At 48.7% G+C, this 25,860-nt stretch overlaps 1 long non-coding RNA gene and 1 pseudogene across 1 annotated transcript; both read left to right on the top strand.

Annotated features, from left to right (window-relative positions):
• Positions 1-83: 83 nt before the first annotated feature.
• On the top strand, positions 84-17,852 carry LOC127586566 (uncharacterized). Its single transcript, XR_007958707.1, has 3 exons — positions 84-608; positions 9,656-9,890; positions 15,761-17,852. It is a non-coding gene; the product is annotated as an uncharacterized LOC127586566 (long non-coding RNA).
• Positions 17,853-24,709: 6,857 nt separating this feature from the next.
• Positions 24,710-25,035, top strand: LOC127586565 (histone H4-like; annotated as a pseudogene).
• The last annotated feature ends 825 nt before the right edge of the window (positions 25,036-25,860 follow it).

Here is a 25,860-nt window from a genome sequence, read left to right as displayed (position 1 = left end):
ATACAATTGAAACAGACAAATTAGTCTTCTCCCTCGGTTACAATTTCTATTTACCTTCCACAGTTAAGGACTTTGCTTCGAAATGTCTCTCGGTGAAGCCCTTTTGTTCAATACAGTTACAGTATTTTCAGGGTTCCCAGCCGCTCCTCTGATTGACAGCTCCCTCTGCCCCTCCTCCCGGGCTGCGGCCGCACCATCACGTGGCGCCAAGCAACCACGTGATCCCTTTACGCGCTGACGTCTCAGGGGTTGTGTACCGTCAGTGACGTCGTTCCCCTCGGCCACGGGCCTGTCCAGGCGGGGGCGGCGGCGGCGTTTCCCAGAGGGGGTAGTGGCCTGGGCCCTGGGGTGGGGCTGAGGCTTCCCCCGGGCGGGGCGGGGCCGGTCTGCACCTGCGGGGTTTAGCGGAATGAGAGGTGATGCCATCGTCTCGTCCTCTGGTTTGCAGGGTGATGGGGAGAGATGGAGGCGGCGGCGACTGTATCAGACGGGCTGCTCCCTGCTCTCTGCCGTTCCTGTGTGTGTCTGTGAGCCGACTGGTGGAGTCTGTGGGCCTGACTGCGCCTCCACTGTGGGCAGCGGCCTCTTCCCTTCCTGCCTGCCGGCCGGTGAACGATAAGTGTCTGTCAGTGCCTCAGCCACACAACACACATGGGACAGTCCGGCACAGGGACAGGCCCTTCGGCCCACAATGTCTGCACCCACTCTGGGGACCGTGTTAACTGATCCCATCCGCCTGCACGGTCCGGATCCCTCCATTCCCCGCCTGTTCATCTGCCTGTCTGAATACCCCTGAAACATCCCTGTTGTCTCAGCTGCCACCCCTTCCTTGGAAGCGTGCGCCACGCACCCACCACTCTCCGTGGGCAAATAGAAAATTGCCTCTGAAACCTACTTTAAACAACCGCTCTCTCGCCTTAAAGCTGTGCGCTCTGGTATTTGACATTTCCGGCCTGGGTAGAAGACTCTATCCACCTTATCTGGTGGGCTTCTGCAATTTGTTCTCTAGCTTCCCACAAGGTCCAAGAATGAACTGCGTCAGGCCCTGGGGATTTACATAAGGCCTCCATTACCTCCTCGCTACTAATTCGTATATGGTGCAAGACATCACCACTCGTTTCCCCCATTTCCTTAACTTCCATCATTTCTCCACAGTAAAAACTGAAGAGAAATTTTCATTAAAAATCTCATCCACTTCCTTTGGTCCCACACACAGACGGCCATGCTGATCCTTAAGGGGACCTATTCTCTCCCTGGCCTCCCTTATTCTCTTAATGTACCCATAGAACCTCTTGGGACTTTGCCTCACCTTGCCTTCCAAATCCTTCTCAGATCCTCCTTTTGCCCTCTTAACCTCTCTTTTAAGTGCACCCCAACACTTCTTGTAGTCGTCAAGAGATGAAGTAGTTTAAAATTGGTTATACACAATGCATACCTCCCTCTTTTTCTTACCCACTGCTCCAATATCTCTCGTCAGCCAGGGTTCCCGAAACCTGCCAGTCTTGCCCTTCACCGTAACAGGAACATGCAGATCCTGAACACTTGACATCCTACTTTTAATGGTCTCCCACCTGGCAGACACTCCTTTCTCTGCAAACAAACTCACCCAAGTTAAGCACCGCAAGATCCCTTCTAATGGTTCCAAAATTTGCTCTGCCCCAGTTCAGGAACTTAACCTGTGAACTGGTCGTATCCTTCTCCATAACTATTTTAAAACTAATAGAATTATGGTCGCTGGACCCACAGTGTTCTCCGACAGACACATCACTACTTGTCCGACCTCATTCCCCAGGAGGAAGCCCAGTGTTTCATCCTCAAGTAGTTTCCCCCATATATTGATGAAGGAAGCTTTCTTCAATTTATTTCCATCCAATACATCCATCCAAGCCTTTTACACTGTGGCTGCCCCAGTCACATTATGGAAGTTAAAATCTCCCACTAATACTACCCTACTGTGCTTACAACAAGCTGTAATCTCTCCACATACCTGCTCCAATTCCCGCTGATTATCGGGGGCCCTATAATACAATCTTATGAGAGTGAGCATTCCCTTATTGTCTCTTGAGTTCTTCCCATATGGTCTCACTGGATGATCCCTCAAGAATATCCTCTCTAATAATCATTGTTATATCCTCTTTCATCAAGAAGGCAACTCTTCTCTTACCTGCACCTCTTTCACACCTGTACCATCTGTATCCTGGAACACTGAGCTGCCAGTCCTGCCCTTCCCTCAGCCATGATCCTGTTATGATGATGATATCCCAGTTCCCAGAGTCGATCCACATCCTGAGTTCATCCACCTTACCTGCCAAGCCTCTTGCGCTGAAATAAATGCAGTTTAAACCGATGGTCTTTCCTCTCCCTTTATCGTGCTCCTGTCTATCCTGAGGACTACATTTGCTCTCATTGGCTCCAGTATTACCCTGATTTCTCATCAGCCACTCTGCTGCTCAGGGTCCACCCACCTGCCACTCCAGTTTAAACCCTCCCAAGTAGCTCCAGCGAATTTCCCAGCCAGGATATTGGTTCCCTCCAGTTCAGGTGCAACCCATCTCTCTTGTACAAGCCACCATTACCCCAGAAGAGATCCCAATGATATTAGAATTTGAATGTCTGTCCCCTGCACCAGTTCCTTAGCCACACATTCATTTGAGGTATCTTCATATTTCTACCATCACAAATACATGGAACTGGGAGTAATCCAAACATAACTGCCCTCGGGGTTCTGCTTTTTAGATTCTCTCCTAACTCCCTGTATTCACTGTGCAGGACCTCATCTCTCTTTCTACCCATAACATTGGTACGAATGTGCACCAGGACCTCTGGCTGTTTACCCTCTCCTTTGAAAATGTTCTGCAGCTGCTCCGAGACTGGTACTGGGAGGCAACACACCATCATAGCATCAGTTTTGTGGTCACAGAATCTCCTGTCTGTCCCCCTAACTATTGAATATCCTGTCACTGTTGCACTGTCTGATTTCTCCCTGACCTGCTGAGCCTCAGATCCAGTCTCAGTACCACCAACCTGGCTACTGGTGCTGTGCAATAGTTAATTCCCCTCCCCAGCAGTATCCAAAGGGTTCTACTTGTTGCTGAGAGGAACGGCCATAGGGGGACCCTGCGCTGTCTGTTTCTTCCCCTTACCTCTCCTAGTGGTCACCCAACTATCTGCAACTTGCACCTTAGGTGTGACCACCTCACTAAAGCTCTGGTCTGTGATACTCTCAGCATCCTGGATGGTCCTAAGTACATCCAATTCCAGCTCCATTTCCTTCATGCGGTCAGTCAGGAGCTGCAGCTGGGTGCACGTCCAACATGTGAAGCCATCAGGGACACTGGCAGTCTCCCTGCTCTCCCACATCCTGAGGAGGAGCATGTCACTGCTGTCACTGCCATCCCAGGTACTCTGATGGGGAGAGGAATTGCAAGGAAAACCTCAGAAATGTGACCTCCCAAAGTGCAGCACCTCACCTGCCATTTCTCTGCCCACATTTCCAACTGGTCGATATTCTGCTGAATCCTGTGACAACCTTCCCCACCATCCACAACTCTGTCGATTTTTGTGTCTCTGCAAACCTACAGATCAGCCCACCTGTATTTTCATCCAGTCACATCCCACACAACAGAGCTCCCAGCACTGATCCTTGCGGAACACCACTGGTTACAGAGCTCCAGTCAGAGCAACTCCCTTCCACCATTACCCTCTGTGGCCAAGCCAATTTTGAATCCATTCTACCAAGTCTCCATGGATCCTGTGTGCCTTAATGTTCTGGATCAGCTGATCATGGGGAACCTTGTTGAAAGCTTTACTGAAGTGCGTGTGTACAACGCCCACTGCCCTGACCTCAGCAATCGAATGTGTCACTTACTCAAAAGATTCACTAAAGTTTGTAAGACATGATCTCCCCCACACAAAGTCATGCCGATTCTTTGTAATACTTTATGCTTTTCCAGATCCAAGTAGATTCTATCCTTAAGAATCTTCTCCAATAATTTCCCTACAACTGACTTAAGGCCCACTGGCCATTAATTACCTGGTTTGTCTCTGTTGCCCTTCTTAAACAGAGGAACAATACTGGCTGCTTTCCAGTCCTCTGCAAACTCCTCTGCAATGACAAAGAGGCTACAAAGGAATCTCCTGTCTTGCCTCTCTCACTAAATAACTGGGGATATATCCCATCCAGCCCTGGGGCAATCCACCTTAATTTTGCTCAAGAGCCCCAACACCACCACACCCTTGATATCAACATGCAAATGCAATATCAGCAAACCCTTCACTGGTCTCACTGTCCTCCATGGCCTTCTCTTTAATGAATACTGATGTGAAATACTCATTTTGTACCTACCCACTTCCTGTGGCTCCAGGCATAAGTACCTTCCATTGTCCTTGTTGTCCTCCTCTCTCCCCAGTGATCCTCTTGTTTTGTCTGTGGTGAGTAGGATTTTCTTTAATCCAACGCCAAAGACATTTCCTGCCCCCGATTTGATAAAGTGCCACACAGGAGATTGGTGGGTAAAATTAGGGCTCATGGAATAGGGGGGTGGGTATTAACATGGATAGAAAACTGGTTGGCGGATAGGAAACAAAGGGTAGGGGTGAATGGATGTATTTTTCAGAATGGCAGGCCGTGACTAGTGGGGTGCCACAGGGCTCAGTGCTGGGACCGCAGAAGTTTATGATCTATGTTGATGATTTATATGAAGGCATTGTGAATAACATTAGCAAGTTTGCTGATGATACAAAGTTGGGTGGCAGTGCGACATGTGTAGAGGAAGTTAGGAGAATTCAAGGTGATTTGGATAGGTTGGGTAAGTGGGCAGATACTTGGCAGATGAAGTTTAATTTGGATAAGTGTGAGGTTATCCACTTTGGGAGCAGGAACAGGAAGGTGGATTATTATTGAATGGTGTGGAGTTAGGTAAGGGGGAAATACAAAGGGATCAAGGAGTCCTTGTTTATCAGTCACTGAAAGTGAATGAGCAAGTGCAGCAGGCGGTGATGAAGGCTAATGGAATGTTGGCCTGTATTACAAAGGGAATTGAGTACAAAAGCAAAGAGATTCTTTTGTATTTGTACAGGGCCCTGGTGAGACCACTCCTGGAGTATTGTGTACAGTTTTGGTCTCCAGGGTTAAGGAAGGATATCCTGGCTATTGAGGGCATGCAGCGTAGGTTTACGAGGTTAATTCCGGGGATGTCGGGACCATCTTATGCTGAGAGGTTGGAGAGACTGGGATTGTACACGCTGGAATTGAGAAGATTGAGAGGGGATCTGATTGAAACATACAGGATTATTAAGGAATTGGACAAGATAGAGCCAGGAAATATGTTCCAGATGTTGGGGAAGTCCAGGACCAGGGGGCATGATTTAAGAATAAGGGCTAGGCCATTTAGGACAGAGGTGAGGAAAAACTTCTTCTCCCAGAGGGTTGTGAATTTGTGGAATGCACTGCCTCAGAGGGCAGTGGAGGCCAATTCTCTGGGCACTTTCAAGAAGGAGCTAGATAAGTTTCTTATAGATAGGGGAATCAAGGGATATGGGGACAAGGCAGGAACAGGATATTGATTGTTGAGGATCAGCCATGATCTCAAAATGGCAGTGCAGACTTGAAGGGCCGAATGGTCTACTTCTGCTCCTATTGTCTATTGTCTATTTAGTACTGCTGATTCCCTGTTTAAATTCTCTCTTGCTTGTTTCATATTCCTCAAAGGTCTTGTCCAATTTCAGCTTCCTAAACCCTCTTTATGTTTCCTTTTTCTTTTTGCCCAGTGTCGGGGTTGTACAGGTCTCTGTCCCTGAAGTGCTGGGGTTGTCCTGGTGTTTAACGGTGGAGTGCAGTGCTGGGTGTGTACAGGTCTGTGTGCTCACTGCACAGTGCTGAGAGTTTTATAGCTCTGTGTCTTCATGTTGAAGTACTTGGTATCTTAAAGTTCACTGTCCTTGTAGTCCACTGCTGTTTCTGTACAGTCCAGCGTGGGGGGGGGGGGTTTATACCAGAGATACCCCCTCCCCTCCTTCAGCATGGTGAGGGTGTAGCAGTCAGTGTCCCTGCAGGACTGTGCTTGGTTTCTACTTCTTCATCTCCCTGCTGTGCAGTCCCCGTGCAGTCCTGGGCTGGGTTGTACAGGTCTGTGTTCTTCCAGTGTAGGGGTGGCTGGGCTATGTGTGGTCTGTGTTGGGCTGTGACTTCACAGTGTAGTACAGGGGTTGTTCATGTTTTTATCTGTACAGCAGAAGGGTTGGTGCTGGAAATCTGTGGCCCCACAGAGCACTGCTGGTGTTGTTGGGATCTGTGTCCTTCCATTCTAGTGCTGTGTTCTCTCTGGGCTTGTCAAACAGAGCTGTGTATTTTATCAGCCTGTGTCCTTACACAATAGTGTGGGGTTTGTATTATTGTCTAATTTCAATTCATTGCAGGGCTTGTCCAGGTCTCTATTCACACAGTACAGTGCTAGTTAGTTTTCTGTGTATGATAAGAATCTGTGTCCTTCCTGTATTGTTCTGTGGCTGTGGAGGTCTTCATATGTGGTTGTTGTAAAGGTTGTATCCTTACAGTACAGTGCCAGCTGTTCTAAACCCTGTAGCTGCCACTTTCCATTGAAAGTCGAGTTTGTTGTCATTTGCAGAAGTCCATGTCCAAGTGCAATGAAAAGCATCAGAGGCACATACCACGTATAATCAGCATTCACAAGAACATCATCAATTAAACACAAATTATACACAGTTTTTACAAGATAAAAACACAATTAGAATATGATAATACAAAGTCCATGTTAGTGCAAAGTGATGAGATGAAGTGTTGAATAAGGTGGTGCAGGTTGGTTTGAGAACTGAATAGTTGAAGGGAAGTAGCTATCCTTGAACCTGGTGGTGTGGGACTTCAGGCTTCTGTACCTTCTGCCCAATGGGACCGGTCAGAAGATGGCCTGGCCCGGATGGTGGAATGTTTGATGACAGATGTTGCTGCCTTGAGGCAGCATCTGAGTGAACCCCTTTTGAACCTTCTCTAAAGCTTGTAATGTGGCGAGGAGAACTGCACACAGTACTCCAACTGTGTCCCAATCAAAGTTTTATCCAGCAGCAACGTGTGTTCCTGACTTTATTTTTACAGTAACTGATGACGACAAATATGCCGTGCACCTTCTGTACCACCCTCTCTCCTTGTCTTGCCACTTCCAGGGAGCAAAGGACTTGCAGCCCCAGGTCCCTCTGTACATCATTGCTTGAGGGACCTGTCATTTACTCTGTACTTTCCTCTCATACTTGTCTGGATTAAACTCCATCTGCTGTTTCTCTGCCCATATTTCCAGCTGGTCGATATCCTGCTGAATCCTTTGACAACCTTTCTCACCATCCACAACTCCAGCACTTTTTGTCATCTGCAAACTTATTAATCAACCCACCTACATTTTTGTCCAAATCATTTACATATATCACAGGCAACAGGTCCCAGCAGACCTCCAGACACAATAACCTACGCCACTACCTTCTGTATTCTGTGGACAAGACAGTTTTGAATCCACTAACCAATTCTCCATGGATTCCATCTACCTTTTACCTTCTGGATCAACCTGCCATGAGGGACCCTGTGGAAAACTTTACTGAAGTCCATGTATCCCTCACCCGCTGCCCTCCCTTCATCAATCATCTTCGTCACCTCACACACTCAAGTCTGTAAGATGTGACCTCCCCCACACAAAGCCACACTGACTGTCTTTCACATGTCCATGCTTTTCCACATGTGAGTAGATCTGATGCCTAAGGATCTTAGTCAATAATTTCAGCTAATATCAAGCTCACTGGCCTATAATTTCCTGGTTTGTCCCTGTGGCCCTCCTTAACCAAGAACAAAACTGGCTATTTTTAAATCCTCTGGGACCCCTCCTGTACCTGAAGATGATGCATCGACCTCCGTCAAGGCCCCAGATATCTCCTCTTTTCACTGTCAATAACCTGGGAAAGATCCCATCAGTCCTTGTGTGGAGTTATCCACCTCCATGCTCTTCAGGATACTCAACAGCACCTCCTACCTGATGTCAACATGCCCTGGATTATCACCGTTCCCCTCCCTGATCTCGCTGTTGACCATGCCCTTCTCTTTAATGAACACCGATGTGAAGTACTCATTTAGTGCCCCACTTCCTCTGGCTCCAGGCATAAATTCCCTCCTTTGTCCTTGAGTGGTCCTGCCCTCTCCCTAGTCACCCTATAGTTTGTAATGTGAGTGTAAAATGCCTCAGGATTGACTTTAATCCCACTCACGAAAGATCTTTTCCGGCCCCTGTTGACCTCCTGATTCCCAGCCTGAGCCCTTACTTCATCTGTGTTCCTCAAAGCCCTGTCCACTTTCAGCTTTCTGAACCTCACATCTGTTTACAGTCTTATTCTCATAAATAACTGTCTGGAAACTTATGATCACTGTTCCCCAAGACTTTCCCACTGAAGTTCTGCTCACCTGGCTGGACTCTCTCCCAACACAAGGTCAAGTATGTCCCCTACTCTGGTTTGACAGCTTATTTCAGGAAACCCTGCTGGAAGCACCTAACAAATTCTGTTGCATCTAAGCCTCAAGCACTGAGGGAGCCCAAGTCAATACTGGAGAATCTAAAGTCACCCACTGCAGCTACTGTTTTGTTTTTCTGTCTTTCCATAATCTGCCTGCGTGCCTGTTCCTCTATCTCCTGCTGGCTATTGGGAGGCCTACAGTGTAACCCCATCACAGTGACTGCACCTTGCTTATTCCTGAGCTCTCCCCACATTGCTTCCGTGGACGGGCCTCCAGTGTGTCTTCCCTCAGTGTCGCTGTGACATTCTCCCTCTGTACTGTGTCTCAAACATCTGAACCCTGGAACAGTGAACTGCTGCTCCTGCCCTTCTCTCAACCAAATCTGTGTAATGGCCACAACATCGCAGTACCATACCAACTCTAAGTCCATCTGCCTGAAATGTAACACTGCCTCCATTGAAACAACCACACTGTGATCATTAACCTGGCCCTGCCCGGACTTCCTTTCAGTGTTTGCTGACCACAACTCTCCTTCACATCAATGCCCCTTCCTACTTACTGCTCTGTTCCCCACCACTCCACCACGCCAGTTTAAACCCTCCTGAGTAGCACTAGTGAACCTCCCTGTAGGACATGGGTTTGAGGAAGTGAAGGGTTAAGCATTGCAATCATACCTATAACTGGGAAACAATATATATATATGCATTTATATTTCTTTAGCAAGGACTAGCAAGCTGCTGACCCAATAGTTAGGTTGGAATGTTAAGTATGTTAACTGCCTTTGTTTCGGGTACCGAACCATTCCGATATGTCAGACGGTGGCGATACTGAGTGTAATTAACATCGAGGTGAAGACTTGGTCTGAACAATGAAGGGTGATACCTGCCTTTGAAAGCCTTGATTATAACCCAATTATACTAAGACAAAAGGTGTGATAGATGTCTCGGGATCTCTATAGCTTGACCGAAACTCGCGGCGCCGTTTGCATGGGATGTGCGTGACAATTCCTGTATAAATGTCTGTCTGCTCTTTGTTCGGAGAGAACTCGGGAAGCGACTCTTAGTGAGTGCTGAAGAGAATTCTCCCAGCAGTGCACTGCTAATAAAGGTATTTGGTCGAATCGACCTTCTGGCTCTGTGTTATTTACAGCGGACGGAAAGGGAAATTCATTTCGGTATGACAATTTGGCGAGCCAGCCAGGAGTCCAAGACGAGGTTTCAGAAGAGGCGTGAGCGACGGACGGGGATAACGGCCACCTGAGACGGACGGGCCCACAAGGTACGATTCACCTTGATCCCTCTCAGGCAGTCGGACACCTGATCGATCCCTTCACTTACCGACAATCCTCTGACGGACTCCTCGCGAACCTGTCCGAGTGCCACAGGTAAGGAGGGGTTCGAGTCCCCAGTTAAGTTAATTTCTGTTCGGGGTTCGAGTTCCCAGTTTTGGGTTTGGGATTTTAAGTTGTGAATTTCAAGGTTTTGTGCTCTTAAGTTCTGAGATCGGTTCTCCGGTACTACCACCCTGCCTTAGACCGGTACTTAATAGGGGAAATCCCCCACGGGAAGGTCAGGAACCTGAAGTGGGTGAAGGAAAGAGACCGATCTTATAGGTAATCGCAGCGATTCGTACCGTCCGATCGGGTAGAATACAAAAATGGGACAAACGCTCGATAAGTCTGGGTCCAATACCCCACTATCTAAGTTATGTAAAGACGATCCGAAGAACGAGAGTAACTTCCGTAAATTATCAGCATGCCTCAATAAGAAATTGGGAAACGAAATATGGACATTGGGGGGAACTTGGGACGTAGATAAATGCCTAAAGGCAGAAAAGGCAATTTGGGAGCGGAATACAGGGGAAAAATGGAAAACATTAATGTCCTCTTGGAGAAAAACGGCCGAAGACCTAACACATAAATCTAAGCAGGCTAGCTGGGAACATAATGCGCTCAGAAGGGGAATTAGTGTGTGTGATGAACAGGGAAATCCTAAGAGTTGCGAAGTCCTGAAGTCTCAGTGCAGAGACCACGATGCTGAAAAGAGCAGAAGGGAGAGAGAAGAGGTAAATGAGGTGTATAAGCAGAAGAGCAGAAATAAAAATAAAAGTATTAAGGATACAGTGGAGGTGCCTCCCGACATGTCCGGCGTGCCCCTGTTGTTCAAAAGTAATGATACGGACGAAGAGGAGGAGGATTGGATGGTCCGACCCACAGCACCAACCTACCCTCCGGTTTCATTGCCGCCCCCATATAATGCGGCTAGCCCGCCAGCATTCCCGCCCTTACCACCAGCGACTGCTAGCCAAGTTCCACCCACAGAACAAGTCCATGGCCCTGTTGCGTCCCGAACCAGGATGCGGCTTAGTCGAAGGGAAAGCCCACAGACGGGTTGCTCTAAGGCCACAGACAAACGACGAAGCTTTTTAACAAGGGACAGTCCTTCAATAGATTCTCAGACGGACACCTACTCTGATTCTACCACTGATTATGGCGACCCTACAGGTCCCAGCCCACCAACCATGTTGAACGTGGTTAAGGGAGCCAAGGTTAAGAAACAATTCCCCAACGGGAGTGTTCCCAATCCTGATCCCGCCCAAGCCAGCGCTAATCCTACAATCCAAATTTACACCCCTTGGAGCCTCAGGATATGGGTTTAATCATGAGTCAGGCGCCCAACCGTAAAACCAACCCGGAGGATTTCATAAGATGATGTGATCTGAACAATTCAGATGCACCAGGCCGCCCACCAAGACCTTTTCAGTCTTTGTTGCATGGCCCTTACGACTAATGAGGTGGCACAGTGGAAAGAACACCTGAGGAACTATGCTGACTGGACAGCCTTTCAGGCAGCCGTCCGGCCTCAGGACTAGGTGGCCACTATTAGAACTGCGCTTCATAAAACCCTCCAACAGCCTATTGACATAACTAAAGTTTTAGAATGCCGACCGAAACAGGGTGAGGACGGCCCAGACTTTTGGGACCGTTTCTGTTCACTTTACGGTACCTATGCTGGGGATGATGCCTACAACAGAGGCAATACCTCCCCCCAGTTTAACTCCCTCCTATTACAATGCATCCCTGCGGGAGTGGCCTCAGCTATCCGCAATAATGACATGAACTGGCCTGACCACACACGACAAGCCATGAGGAGGGCGCTAGTCCACTTCTGGAGTAACGGGCGCGAGTCGAAAGCCACAAAGACAAAACAGAAAATGGTGCAGAGACCCTCTCGGCCCCAACCTTCCTATTCCGACAATACGGGCTATCAAATGGAGCGGCAATTTTGCGTTCCAGAAGGGGTTGACTGGTCCGGCAAAGGATACCTAGTGTACCCCAATGACAAGAGCCCCAGTGTACGGGCTCCCTTGTGGGCCACCACCACCACGCTCTCGTAATTACCTGGGACCCAGGGGACCCCAACAACCCACACCGGCGAGCGCCAGGCCGACGGGATGCTACCTTTGTGGGGCACCTGACCATTGGCGGAGGGACTGCCCCCACTACCGTCATCGGCAGACTGGACCCCCAGTAGCCGACAAACTTTTTCAACCAACAACCCGTTATCTGCCTGACTAGACGTGGAGAGAGCCTCTCCATGTACCCTGCCCTCACCGATAACCCGAACGATGAACCCATCGTTAATTTCTTAGTTGGAGGAAAGCCAATTCCCTTTATGATAGACACGGGAGCAAATACTTCGACCCTTGAAGCCCCTTGTATTACCCATCATGATTTTAAACTGTCCACTGCTTCAGTTCCATTGAACGGACTGGAGGGACAGGAAAGATCCTACTCCTTAACTGAACCCTTACAAGTTAAATTTGAAGATCGGGAATGCCTGATCCAGTTTGCGTTCACCACAAGCCTGGGAGTTAATCTAGCCGGGAGGGACCTGCTCTGCTCTTTCCAACTCAAAATACAATGCCTGGATGACGGTATTACCATTACTGGTCCTAAAAACCACAGGATCCTCTGGATTCACCAGCCTCCTCAGTGGTGGACGATGACCTTCACGAGCAGCGATTTTGACCCACCCTTGGAAACCACTGACCCGCATGTGACGCCAGCTTACGACCCCACCGGGGCCTCAAGGGAACTAGAAGGGTCGTATGCTCCTCTCCTGGGTAGAATGGTGACTGTCACTATTTTAGTGGAAGTAGTGGGAAAGGAGGGGCAGCACTTCTTGTCCAAGTGCCTGATGAATTGTGGAATCAGTCAGGCTTGATGTCCCCTCACATTACCCTCTCAGTTAACGAGGGACATAGACCAAAGGAACTGTGATTCCTATCCCACCTGCTTGAGGAGCAGGCAGACAAAGGTCTTTTCGGGGTTCCTCAGGCTCTGCCTTATTCCCTCGTTCCTTTCTCGGTGACGGGCTGTTTACACCATCACCGGCCCCATCGACTCCCTTCGGATGAACCCACCCCCGATTTATGGGCCGCATCGAAGTCCGAGGTAGGGAACACCCCAGTGACCCCAGTCCAGATCCGTGTAAGACCGGGAGCACAACTGCCTTCTGTCCCACAGTATCCCCTTCGGAGAGAGGCAGTCGACGGAATAACTCAGTTAATAGATTCGTTCCGCAAAAAAGTCATCCTGGTTCCTTGCCAATCACCTTGTAACACCCCAATTTGACCCGTCCCCAAACCTGGACGGACAGAGTGGCGCCTTGTACAAGACCTACGTAAGGTCAACGAGATAGAGGAGACACTACATCCCGTGGTCCCGAATCCAGCTACCATTCATTCTCAGCAGTATCCCTGCCGACTCTCGCATTTTTACCATTGTGGACTTGCAGCATGCATTTTTCGCAATTCCTCTCTCTCCCGACTCGCAGTACCTGTTTGCTTTCACCTTCCAAGGTCAGCAATACACTTGGACGCGCCTCCCGCAAGGTTTTATACACTCCCAGACTATCTTTTCCTAAGTTTTACATAATCAACTTCAAGGGTTGCACCTTTCTGATAAATCCACTGTTGTCCAGTATGTAGATGACCTTTTACTAGCAAGCCCCTCGGAGCCCGCCAAAATCGCGGACACGAATAGACTACTTAACGCGCTCCACACTTGGGGATACATACCTCCACAGAAAGTAAAACAAACCCAGCGCCAGGTGAAATTTCTGGGAACCCTCTTAAGGGTTACAGAGCGGCGGCTCACTCCAGGACGTATTGCACCCATCATTGCCACCCCACCGCCCAATACCCCAAAGGGTATGCGCGCCTTCCTAGGTTTAGTACATTTCTGCAGGCAGTGGCTACCTCATGTGGCGCTCCTTACTAAGCACCTCACACCCTTGGCCTCAAGCCAGTCCGTGGGACTACTTTGAACTTACCAAGCAACAAAGGGAGGCCTTTGATAGACCTCAAACAGGCCCTTGCCAGCGCACCGGCCCTGGGACGCCCTTTGTATGATCGCCCATTTCAGCTCTTCGTGAATGTCCTAGAGGACTGCGCTACAGCCATCCTTACTCAAACCCATGGGGATAAGAAAAGACCGGTTGGCATACTACACCACTCCGCTGGACCCAGTTGCAAGGGGACTTCCACCATGCTCACAGATGCTTCCAGCCATTTATTCCCTAGTAACAGCAGCCTCCAATATAACCCTGCAACAGGCAGTGATGTTTTATTCCTCCCACACTGTAATGGCACTCTTAACCTCTCACCAGACGCAACACCTTACCCACGCCCGCTGAAACAGATACGAGGTAGCACTCCTGAATAACCCACTCCTCACTTTTGCCTACTGTACGGCCATTAATCCTGCCACCTTCCTAGAGGCCCCACCTGAGGATCTTGCGGACCCACCTCATGACTGTCTAATGTGTAACCACTTTTTAACTGCACCCCGTCCGGACCTTTCAGATGAGGCCATCCAGTCAGCCGACTTAAACCTGTACTTCGACGGTAGTTCCTACATTTCTGAACAGGGCACCTGCCTTAGCGGCTATGCCGTAGTAAACGACTCTCAGAGTGTGGAATCTGCATCTCTGCAGCCCCCAGTCTCTGCCCAAAAAGCGGAACTCTTTGCCCTGACCCGAGCTTGCATTTTAGCCAAGGACAAAGTAGGTAATGTCTTCACTGACTCCCGCTATGCTTTTGGAGTTGCCAATGATTTTTGGCCAACTCTGGGCACACAGGGGATTTCTGACCTCTACAGGTAGCCCCATACAGAATGTGGTTTATGTAAAGAACCTCGTCCAAGCCATCCTCCTCCCAAACAAATTGGCCATCATTAAATGCTCCGCTCACCTTTCGCATGCCTCCCTAATAACCCAGGGAAATAACACGGCAGATATAGAAGCGAAATTGGCAGCACGCCAGGGCTCTAAAATCGTTTCCACTCTGGAAAAACAAGCAACGCCCGGCACCCCAGACATGGTCACTGTGCAGGACTTACAGGGGGACGCCCCTGACTCAGAAAAACACATGTGGAAGGTGCACGGGTGTACGCACTCTGCGCTACATGGCCTCTGGGTTACTCCAGTCGGTCAAGAATGTATACCTGATTCTTTGTTACCAATGCTTATTGACTGCCTACATTCTGACACCCACCTTGGCAAGGAGGGAATGAATAACATTTTACTACGTACCTGGTGGCACCCCAGATTGGAGGAAGCAGCACAAGGCAAAATACGGTCATGTTTGATACGTCAACAAACCAATGCTGCAAAAGGGGTGAAGTGCACCCCAGGCAAAAACCCCTTGCCAGGTGGTCCTTTTGAATGCATACAACTCGACTTTATTGAATTACCACGTGTATTTAGTAGATGGATTGAAACTTTTCCAACCACCAACAATAAGGCCTCAACGGTGGTAAAGTTATTGCTCACAGAGGTTATACCAAGGTTTGGGGTAGCCCGACGGATAAGTTCTGACAATGGGCCCCACTTCATAGGGAAAATAAATAAGGAATTGTGCGAGGCACTGCATATCGAACAGCAGTTCCTCTGCACCTACCACCCTTAGTCAGTGGGTGTAGTAGAGAGAGCTAACAGCACCCTTAAGAATAAACCAACCAAATTAGTGTCAGAGACAGGTCTAAAGTGGTTGAAGGTTCTCCCCTTAGCATTATACCATATGAGAATCACTCCCCACTCAGCCACCGGGGTATCGGCTGCTGAAATCGTCTATGGGCGTCCGGGAAGAACCCCATGGGATGCCGCCACGCAACCCCCTACACAGATTGACCTTAATATCATGGGGGATGAACTACAAAGGTATTTCAGACAACTTACGTCCTCTTTAAAGTTTCTTCATTCACAGGTGGAGAGTGCCTTTAAACTACCTGAAGGGCAAAACACGGAATTGCCTGACCTGGAGATTGGAGACTCTGTACTAATACGGGATTTGGAGCGCCCTAAACTGGGACCTCGGTGGAAAGGCCCCTTCCAGATATTACTCCAAACACTGACAGCCATGAAAGTAAAAGGCCAGGAACATTGGATTCATCTGAGTGACTGCAAACGATGACCACCGGAGGAAGGTTAATACCTTTTAAATTCGGACTTCTCACCATTACCAGTACTCTTGTGTGGGTGTTAGAGGATAATTTGTTTTACAGAATACATATGCTGCTACATGGGAATCGCACCATTTATTACCCCTTGGCAGAGTCAGTGGAAGGCCTTTTTATAGCCACACCAAGCTGGAGCCCCAGGGTCCTCTTAAAGTATGAATTTTCAAAAACAATGTGTGTTGGACAGACGGGAACTTACAGGAGGGTGCTGCCGGGTAAATGCTTGCATGGAACAGTAACAGGACCTAGTAGTACAGCCCACCACCAGTCCTCCCACTGTTTCACCAGCATAGGGAGGGGTTGTGGGCTAGCAATTGTACAGCATACAATAAGCATGTGCCGCCACTACCTGCACAGAGAGGAATTTCGGGTTTAAAGGGGGATGGTTTAGCTGTGAGTGCGCTGCCACTAGGTGTGCTACGTTACTTGCAGGAGAGCGATGGGTTTGTGGAGAAGGGAACGGGACCCACGTGAGATTGTCTAATGTCTCCTTAGAATGGCTAACCAGGGAGAATTACCTGAGGGACCATGGGAGAAATGTTGCTGGGATCTCTTGGTATTCTCAAATGCCCAGTCCACGGCAATCAGGTAATGTAACCTGCTGCGGGGCTAAGGAAGGGTATGTGTTCCTCTTTAATGGCACTTACACCACAGCCACCCCCACTCTGCCAGCCTGGTTTGCAATAGGAACGATCGGTCCGGTCATGGTCCCCTGCCCCCAGAAGGCTCATGTCCGATGAAGACTTGTGGTGTGGTCAGTTAGTGAGGAGTTCTGTGAGGATTGGAGGGATCCTATGTCATTGGGATCTCCCTTAGCATTGTTAGGCCATGGATTCCTGAGTACTCTCTCTCTGGGGGTTCGGCAGGAACTATAGCCACAAACAACTGGAATACCTTATTTGTGGACTGGCTTCACTGGGAAACAGTACTATGGAGGGCCTGAAGGTGGTGAACCGGGAACTGGCAGAGCTTCGACTTTATGCCCAGTGGACCCGGTATGCTGTGGACTACCAGCTGGCTCAGCAAGGAGGAATATGTGCTATAGTTGGGGACAAATGTATCACCAATGTGAGAGACGAGTCCTACAACATCTCCCATGCCATTCAGGACATTCAGACTCAAGTAGATAGCTTTAGACGGATTTACAGGAGGGACAAGTTGGTTGGGGTGGCTGCTAGGAGGGTCGTGGGCATCATACCTGCTGCATGGAGCTGTGGAACTAATTGTAATTATAATAGTATGCTGTGTGGTGCTGGCCTGTCTAAATACCTGTTGCAAGGTCCTTATTAATAAGCTCTCGGCCCCATTCTCAGTGCCGCTGTAGTTTATCATGAAATGATAAAAAGGAGGGAATGAGGAAGTGAAGGGTTAAGAATTGCAACCATACCTATAACTGGCAAACAAGATGTATATATGTGCATTTATATTTCTTTAGCAAGGACTAGCAAGCTGCTGACCCAACAGTTAGGTTGGAATGTTAAGTATGTTAACTGCCTTTGTTTCGCGTAATGAACCATTCCGATATGTCAGACGGTGGCGATACTGAGTGTAATTAACATCGAGGTGAAGACTTGGTCTGAGCAATGAAGGGTGATACCTGCCTTTGAAAGCCTGGATTATAACTCAATTATACTAAGATAAAAGGTGTGATAGCTGTCTCGGGATCTCCATAGCTTGACCAAAACTCATGGCGCCATTTGCTTGGGATGTGCGTGACAATTCCTGTGTAAATGTCTGTCTGCTCTTTGTTCGGAGAGAACTCGGGAAGCTACTCTTAGTGAGTGTTGAAGAGAATTCTCCTAGCGGTGCACTGCTAATAAAGGTATTTGTTCGAATCGACCTTCTGGCTCTGTGTTATTTACAGCAGACGGAAAGGGAAAATTGATTTCGGGAGGACAGGTTTATGTGCAACCTTCTTGTACACATTCCACCTGCCCTGGAAGAGAGCTAGATGATCCCAGTACCTGAAGCCGTCCCTCCTGCACCAGCTCCTTAGCCACACATGGAACTGTACTCTCTTCCTATTTCTTACCTCAACAGCATGTGGCACAGGGAGTAATCCTGGGACTGCCACCCTAGACATCCTGCTTAACTTTCTGCACAACTCCCTGAATAGTCTTTTCTCTTTGTCTCTCTCTGTTATTAGTACCAATAAGGACCACTGCCTCTGGCTGCTCACCCTCCCCTTTCTGACTATCCATGAACCTGGCACCAGGGAGATGACACACCATCCTGCAGTCTCACTCGTTCCTGTAGAACAACCTATCAAAAGAATTCCCGATCACTATTGCTCACCAAGAACATAGAACAGTACAGCACAGGAACAGGCCCTTGGGCTCACAATGTCTGTACCAATACAATGCCAAATAAAACTAAATCTCTTCTGCCTGCACCTGATTCATATCCCCCATTCCCTGTATATTCATGTGTCTATCTGAAAGCCTCTTAAATGCCTGTATTGTATCTGCTTCTACCAGTCCCCATGGCAGCACATTCCATGCCCTCAACTATTCTGTGTATTTAAAAAAAAATTGCCCTGCTTATTCCTTTAAAGTTGCGTCCTCTTACCTTAAAGCTGTGCTTTCCAGTTTTTGATATTTCCACCCTGGGAGAAAGATTGTGACTGTCCCACCCAGTCGCGTCTCCTCTCAGCCCCCTTCACTCCCAGGAAAACAGTCCCAGCTCATACAAACTCTCCTTGTACCTCCAGTCCTGGCAACATTCCTGTGAATCTTTTCAACACCCTTTCCAGCTGAATCACATCCTTCCCACAGTGTGCTGACCAGAACAGCACACTGTGCTCCAAACGTGGCCTATTTACTAATTTGTACAACTGTAACATGATGTCTCAACTCCTCTCAATGCCTCAGTCGATGAAAACAAGCATTGAGTGCACCACATTCACTGGCCTGTCTACCTGTGTCTTCACTTTCAGGGAACTATGTCCCTGTACCCCAAGGTCTCACTGTTCACTGACACTCCCCGGGACCCTCCCATTCACTGTGTGTGTCCTGACCACTGTAACAACACTTCTCTGTTTCTCCGCACCAACCAACCAGCAATAAATGTCAACATGCCATTTGCCTTCTGAACCACTTGCTGCACCTGTCCGTTACTTCCTTTGTAACTTGTGCAGGACAACACCTGGATCCCTCTCTATTTCAAACGTTTACACATTCTCTCCACATCCATAACAGTCTGCCCTTCGATTCCACATGGCAGTGCATGGCTGCACACTTTCCCATGTTAAACACTACTAACCAAGTTTTCTCCCACACACCCAACCCCTCTATATCCTGTTGCAGAGAACAAATGCCCACACCACAACATGTCCTCCTGCCTGTTCCCTGTCACTGACAGACTTGGATACTCTGCCCCCGCCTCCAGGTGATAAATATCAGCAGTAAATAATTGAGGGCCCAGAACTGATCCTTGGGACACTCTATTAGTTACATCCTCCCAGCCTGAAACAGACCGGTTTATTCTGTCTCTGTGTTTTATGTGATAACCAGTCTTCAGTCCATGTTAACACACCTCCCCCAGTACTGTGAGCTCTGGTTTTGTGGAAACTCGTCAAATGCCTTCTGAAAATCCAAACACACCACATCTACAGGCTCCCTTCTAACATCTCGAACAACTGTGGCATATTCGTCAAAGATGTGTTTCCCTTCACCAAACCAGGTGAGAGTGTTGGAAACCAGGTCGTTGGTCAACAGGGTGGTGAAGAAGGCTTTTGGCCCTTAGGAAAGATGCCATTGAGCTGGACAGAATACAGAGATTTACTTTGATGTTGCCAGGACTTGAGGGTCGAGCAGGTTGGCACTGTTTTCCTTGGAGTGGAGGAGAGTGGGTCATGATATTACAGAGGTGTATAAAATAATGAGGGACATCGATAGGATCAATATGCACAGTCTTTTTACCAGGGTTGGGGAATCAGGAACTAGACAGCCAAGGTTGAAGCTGAGAGGGGAGAGATTTACTGGGAACCTGTTGGGCTATTTTTTCACCCAGAGGGTGGTCAGTACATGGAATGAGCTGCCAGATGAAGTGATTGAGGCAGGTACATTAACAACATTTAAAATGTACTTGGACAGGTCCATGGATGGGAAAGGCTCAGAGGGATATGGGCCAAATGTAGGCAAATGGGACCGGCTTAGTTGTTAATCCTGGTTGGCATGGAGCAGATGGGCCGAAGGGCCTGTTCCCGTGCTGTGTGACTCTGTGGCTCTGAACCATGTGGACTCAGTTTGATGACGTTAAACTTTTCTAAATGAGCTGTTATTTCTCCATTGATTCCAAACTCCAGCACGGTGCCAACAACAGATGTGAAGTTAACAGCACCACAGTTCCCTGCTTTTTGTCTTCCACCCTTCTCCAACAATGGGGGTCACATCTGAGGTTCTGAAACCCACTGGGACCTTCCTGGAACACAGTGAGTTTTGACAAACTTCAACTCGTGTCTCCAACATCTCTCCGGCCACTTCCATTAAAACACTTGAGTGCAGGTTTTTGGGACCAGGTGACATAGAACATAGAATGTAGAACAATTATGGCACAATTCAGGCCCTTCAGCCCACAAAGCTGTGCAGAACATGTCCCTACCCTAGAAATTACTAGGCTTACCCATAGCCCTATATTTTACTCAGCTCCATATACCTATTTAACAGTCTCTTGAAAGACCCTATCGTATTAGCCTCCACCACCATTTCTGGCAGCCCATTCCACACATTCACCACTCTCTGAGTAAAAAAAAACTTACCCCTGACATCTCCTCTATATCTACTCCCCAGCATCTTAAACCTATGTCCTCTTGTGGCCACCAATTCAGCCCTGGTGAAAAACCTCTGACTATCTACCCTATCAATAACTCTCATCATCTTATACACCTCTATCAGGTCCCCCCCATCCTCCATCTCTCCAAGGAGAAAAGGCCGAATTCCCTCAACCTGCTTTCATAAAGCATGCTCCGCATTCCAGGCAGCATCCTAGTAAATCTCGTCTGCACCCTCCCTATGGCTTCCACATCTTTCCTGTAGTGAGGTGACCAGAACTGAGCACATTACTCCAAGTGGGGTCTGACCAGGGACCTACATAGCTGCAACAATACCTCTCGACTCCTAAATTCAATTCCCCGATTGATGAAGGACAATACACCATATACATACACCATGACGATTGCTTTTGGTCCCATTAGTTTTCCCCTCATAATGGAATTGTTACAGATGTTGAAATTTCACCCATCAGATATCTTTGGGATGTTTGCTGTGTCCCCATCATGAACACTGATCTCAGTGTTGAGTTAATCTATCTGCCATTTCCTTGTTAGTTTCAGTTTTTGAGTCTCTTGTCACAGGTTCCTGAGAACTCCCCAGGCCTCTGGTCCACCACCAGCCCTTGCCATTTAATGTGCTCCTGGATTATTATTTCCCTCAACCTCCTTTGTTGACCACAGAAGGTTCATCTTTCTCCTGGATCCCCCTGTCTAATTAGGATCAACATCTGCTGAGCACGATGAACCAGCTGTTTAAACATCTGCCACTGCTCACCCACTGCCCTGTCCCTATTTACCCCGTCCACCCCAGACAGCTCCACCCTCACACCCGTGGAACTGCCCTTATTCCTGTTGAGGACATTGATTCTGGAGCCGGGTGTTCACCCTCACACTGTGTCTGGAATTCTCCCACCTTGTGATCACTTCTTGCTCAGGGATCCTGCACCACAGGATCTCTCATTGATCCCACCTGATTACACAGACCCACATCTAACATGTCCTGTCTCTGGGTAGGTTGTATAACACACTGCTGTAAGGAACAGTCCCTGACCACTCCACACATTCCTCTCCCACGGCACCTTGTCAGTTTGATGAGCTTAATCAATACACAGATTAAACCACCCATGACAGTCACAGTTCCCTTCTCCCCTCCCTTTGATATTTCCCCACTCATGCTCTGTCCCATCGAGAGGCAACACCTGGGGGTCCAGAGACCACTCCCACCTATGCATTCTTTTCCATGCTGTTTACTATTTCCCCACAAGCCAATTCCCCATCACCGTCCCTACATCTACACCCCCCACCCCCACTTGATCAACAAGGCCACCCTCCTCTTTTCCCTTTTGCCTATTCCTGTGGAACACTGAATATCCTGGTATATTGAGTTCCCAGTCCCAGTCACCCTACAACTATGTCCCTGCAACAGCTCTTGGATTGAACACAGTCATCACTGTACAATATGGAACAGCACAACACAGAAACAGGCCCTTTGGCCCACAATGTGTGCACCAGCCATGATGCTAAACTAAACTACCTGTCTCCCTGCACATGATCCATTTCCCTACATGTTCCTGTGCCTGTCAAAATGCCTCAGAAATGCTGCTATCATGTCTGCTTCCACTCCCACCCCTGGCAGCTCATTCCAGGCACCAACTGCTCTCTGTGTAAAACAAAACCTTACCCGACACATCTCATTTAAACTTAAAGCTGTGCCCTTGAGTATTTAACATTTTTACCCCAGGGGAAAACCCGACCCCACCTCTGTGATCTCAACATGCCTGAGGTGATCAGCATTCCCCACACTGCTCTCACCATCCCCCATGTCCTTTTCCTTAGTGAACACCGATGTGAAGTACTCATTAGTGCCTCGTCCACATCCTCTGACTCCAGGCAGAAGTTCCCTGCTTTGATCTTGAGAGGTCCAACACTCGCCATAGCAACCATCTTGTTTTTAATGTGTGTATAAAATGCCCTTGGATTTCCCTTAATCCTACGCATCAAGGACATTTCATGGCCCGTTTACCCCTCCTCATTCCCTGCACGACCGCTCTCCTGCTTCCTTTATGTTCCTTTCAGGCCCTGTCTGATTTCAGCTTCCTGCACCTGACATCTGCTTCCTTTCTCTTCTGGATTAACTTCCCAACATCTCTCATCATCCAAGGTTCCCAAACATTGCCCCCCTTGTCTTTCCCCATGACTGGAACACACCAGTCCTGAATTCCCATCAGCTGGTCTTTAATCGACTCCCACATGCCAAATGTGGACTTGTCCACCAACAGCTGCTTCCAGTGTAGACCCCCAGCACCTGCCCAATAATATTGTAACTTTTCTTCCCCCAGTTTATCCCTCCCCCTCCTCCCCTGAGGTCCAGACTGATCCTTACTCATGTGTCTATAATTGTAAGAAGTTGTGGCCACATTTCCCAAAATGCTGCCCACTGAAATCCCAGTCACTTGGCCAGGCTCATTTCCCAATACAAGGTCCAGTCTGGTCCATCTTCCAGTGAACCATCTCCAGTTTGCTTCAAGAAACCCTTCAGAATGCACCAAACATATTCTGGAACATCTCAGCCTCTTGCACTGAGGAAGTCTTGGTCATTTATTGGGGAAGTTAAAATCTCTCACCATGACAAGCTTTTGCATCTTTCCATAACCTGGCCACATATCTGTGTCTCTCTGTCACACTGGCTGTTGGGAGGCCAACAGTAGAACCCCATCAGAATGAAAGCACCTTCTTTATTCCTGAGGTCTGCCCACATTGCCTTGGTGGATGAGCCCTCCAGTCTGTCCTCTCTGATTGCAGCTGTCACACTTTCCCTGATCACTGATGCACCTCCTCTTCTACCTTCCTCTCCATCACGTCTGAAACATCGATACCCTGGGATGCTGAGCTGCCAGTCCCATCCCTCTCACAACAAGGTCTCTGTACTGGTCACAGCATCACAGTTCCCTGCACCGATCCAGGCTCTGAGGCCACCTGCCTTACCCAAAGTGTCCCATCCCCTGAAACACACACACTTCAGCCGCTCAGTCCCACTGTGTTCATTTACCTGGCCCTACCCATCTTCCCCATCAGGCTGACTGTTCCCAACCATGACCTTCCCCTCAGTCCCCCCACCTGCTGACCTGCAGCTCTGTTCCCCAACCCCTGCCACACTGGTTTAAACCCTTCTGACTAGCACCAGTGAAACTCCCTGTGAGGGCATTGGTTCCTCTCCAGTTTAGGTGGAACCCGACCTCCTTGTCCCGGTCTCACCTGCCCTGGAAGAGAGCCCAATGATCCCTGTACCTGAAGCCCTCCCTCCTGCACCAGCTTCTTCACCACAACTGTAACTGCACTGTGGAACTCACCAGGAGCACAGATCTGCTTATAATTCCTGCCCCTTCCCATGACCACGATTTTTCATTCCCCCCTCACTATCTGGTACCACAACTCTCCCAGATTTATATTTAATGAATTAATCTTCACATCACTAGAGCTCTCTGCACCCTCCCCCACTAACTGCTGTGTGTGACGAGGGTGCACTGCCCTGTTCATGGGCCCAGGGAGGGACAGACATCACTCTCACCCGGTCCATCAAGTGTTTGTTTGTCAAACAGAGATGGATTTCTGATAATTCAGGAGCAGGAGAGGCAGTGAAACTGGGAAATCCTTCAACATGGACACGGTGTGTGAGAGAGTTTGTCCCGAGTGCTGTGTTTCCACTCTGCTGTGGGGAAACCATTGGAAATTGGTGGTTGTAGAAAAGTGGGGGTGGAACTGGAAGATGAGAAGCCGCTGTCCACTCTGTCTGCCTCCTCTCCTCTCCTTCCCACCCCTCTCTCTCTCTCTGTGCACCTTTCTCGGGCAGGTTGGTCCGCTGTGTATAAAAGGAGACAGCAGCAGTCGGTGTGTCATTGAACAGGTACTTGCGTGAAGCAGCATCATGTCTGGCAGAAGAAAAGGAGGCAAAGGACTAAGCAAAGGTGGAGCCAAGCAGCACCATAAAGTGCTCAGTGATGACATCCAGGGCATCACCAAATCAGCCATCTGGGCCTGGCTCAGCCTGGCAGCATCAAGCACATCTCGGGTCTGATCTACGAGGAGACCCATGGGGTGCTGAAGATTTTCCTGGAGAATATGATCAGGGATGCGGTCACCTACACTGAGCATGCCAAGAACAAGTTGGTCACTGCTGTGGATGTGGTGTATGCTCTGAAACACCAGGGCCACACTCTCTATGGCTTCAGTGGCTGAAGAACTTGCCCCTTTTTCCCAAGCACAACACAAAGGCTCTTCTTGGAGCCACCCACTCCCTCACAGAGGGAGCAGTGACCCAGAGATCTGATGAAATGTCATTGGCCTGAAATGTTAACACTTTCTTCCCAACAATATTCGATAATATTTCGGAGAACCAGGTGGATGAGATTTTTAGCCAATTATTGAAAATTCTGCAGGGATATGTGGTGGGAGGGTGGGTTTGTAGATAAATGTTAAGACACAAACATGAGCATCACTTGGTCACCGGTTGTTCTGTTTACACATCGGTAAAGTCCAGAGTCAAACGGCACTGTGGAACACAGACTGGGTGGCATCAGGTCAGAAAGAGCGGGGTTGTGACATTAATGGCTGGAAATTAAACTGCTCCTCTGTGGGTCAGTACTCTGGAAGTGGCAGCCGTTCTGAAGTTCCCCATTTCCCCACTCCGGGCCCAGTGAACCGGCTGTCTCTCCACTGGGAGAGAGCTTCATTCAGCTGGTGGAGTGGGGAATTGGGGCAGTGAAGTATACTGAAGTGAGGGGGATCGCTTTGTGAACAGTATACAAGACAAGTTTTTCACTGTACTTCAGAACACATGACAGTTAACAAACCAATTCCAATTCCTGGAAATCCCATCTCACTGATTTGATTGAATGTTTTCCAGAGGTGATGGTGCATACTAATGAGGGCAGCATTGTGCATGTCTGTATATGGGCTTCAGTGAGGACTTTCCAGGGACATGGTGGAAAGCCAGGAACAAATTGCTGGGGTGCTGGCCAAGATATTTGAACCATCATGAGCCATGGGTGAGGCCCTGGCAGA

Source organism: Pristis pectinata, chromosome 37, assembly GCF_009764475.1.
Source record: "Pristis pectinata isolate sPriPec2 chromosome 37, sPriPec2.1.pri, whole genome shotgun sequence".
NCBI classification, from domain to species: domain Eukaryota; kingdom Metazoa; phylum Chordata; class Chondrichthyes; order Rhinopristiformes; family Pristidae; genus Pristis; species Pristis pectinata.
The sequence above is the reverse complement of the archived record's forward strand: the minus strand, read 5'-3'. Positions and strand labels throughout refer to the sequence as shown.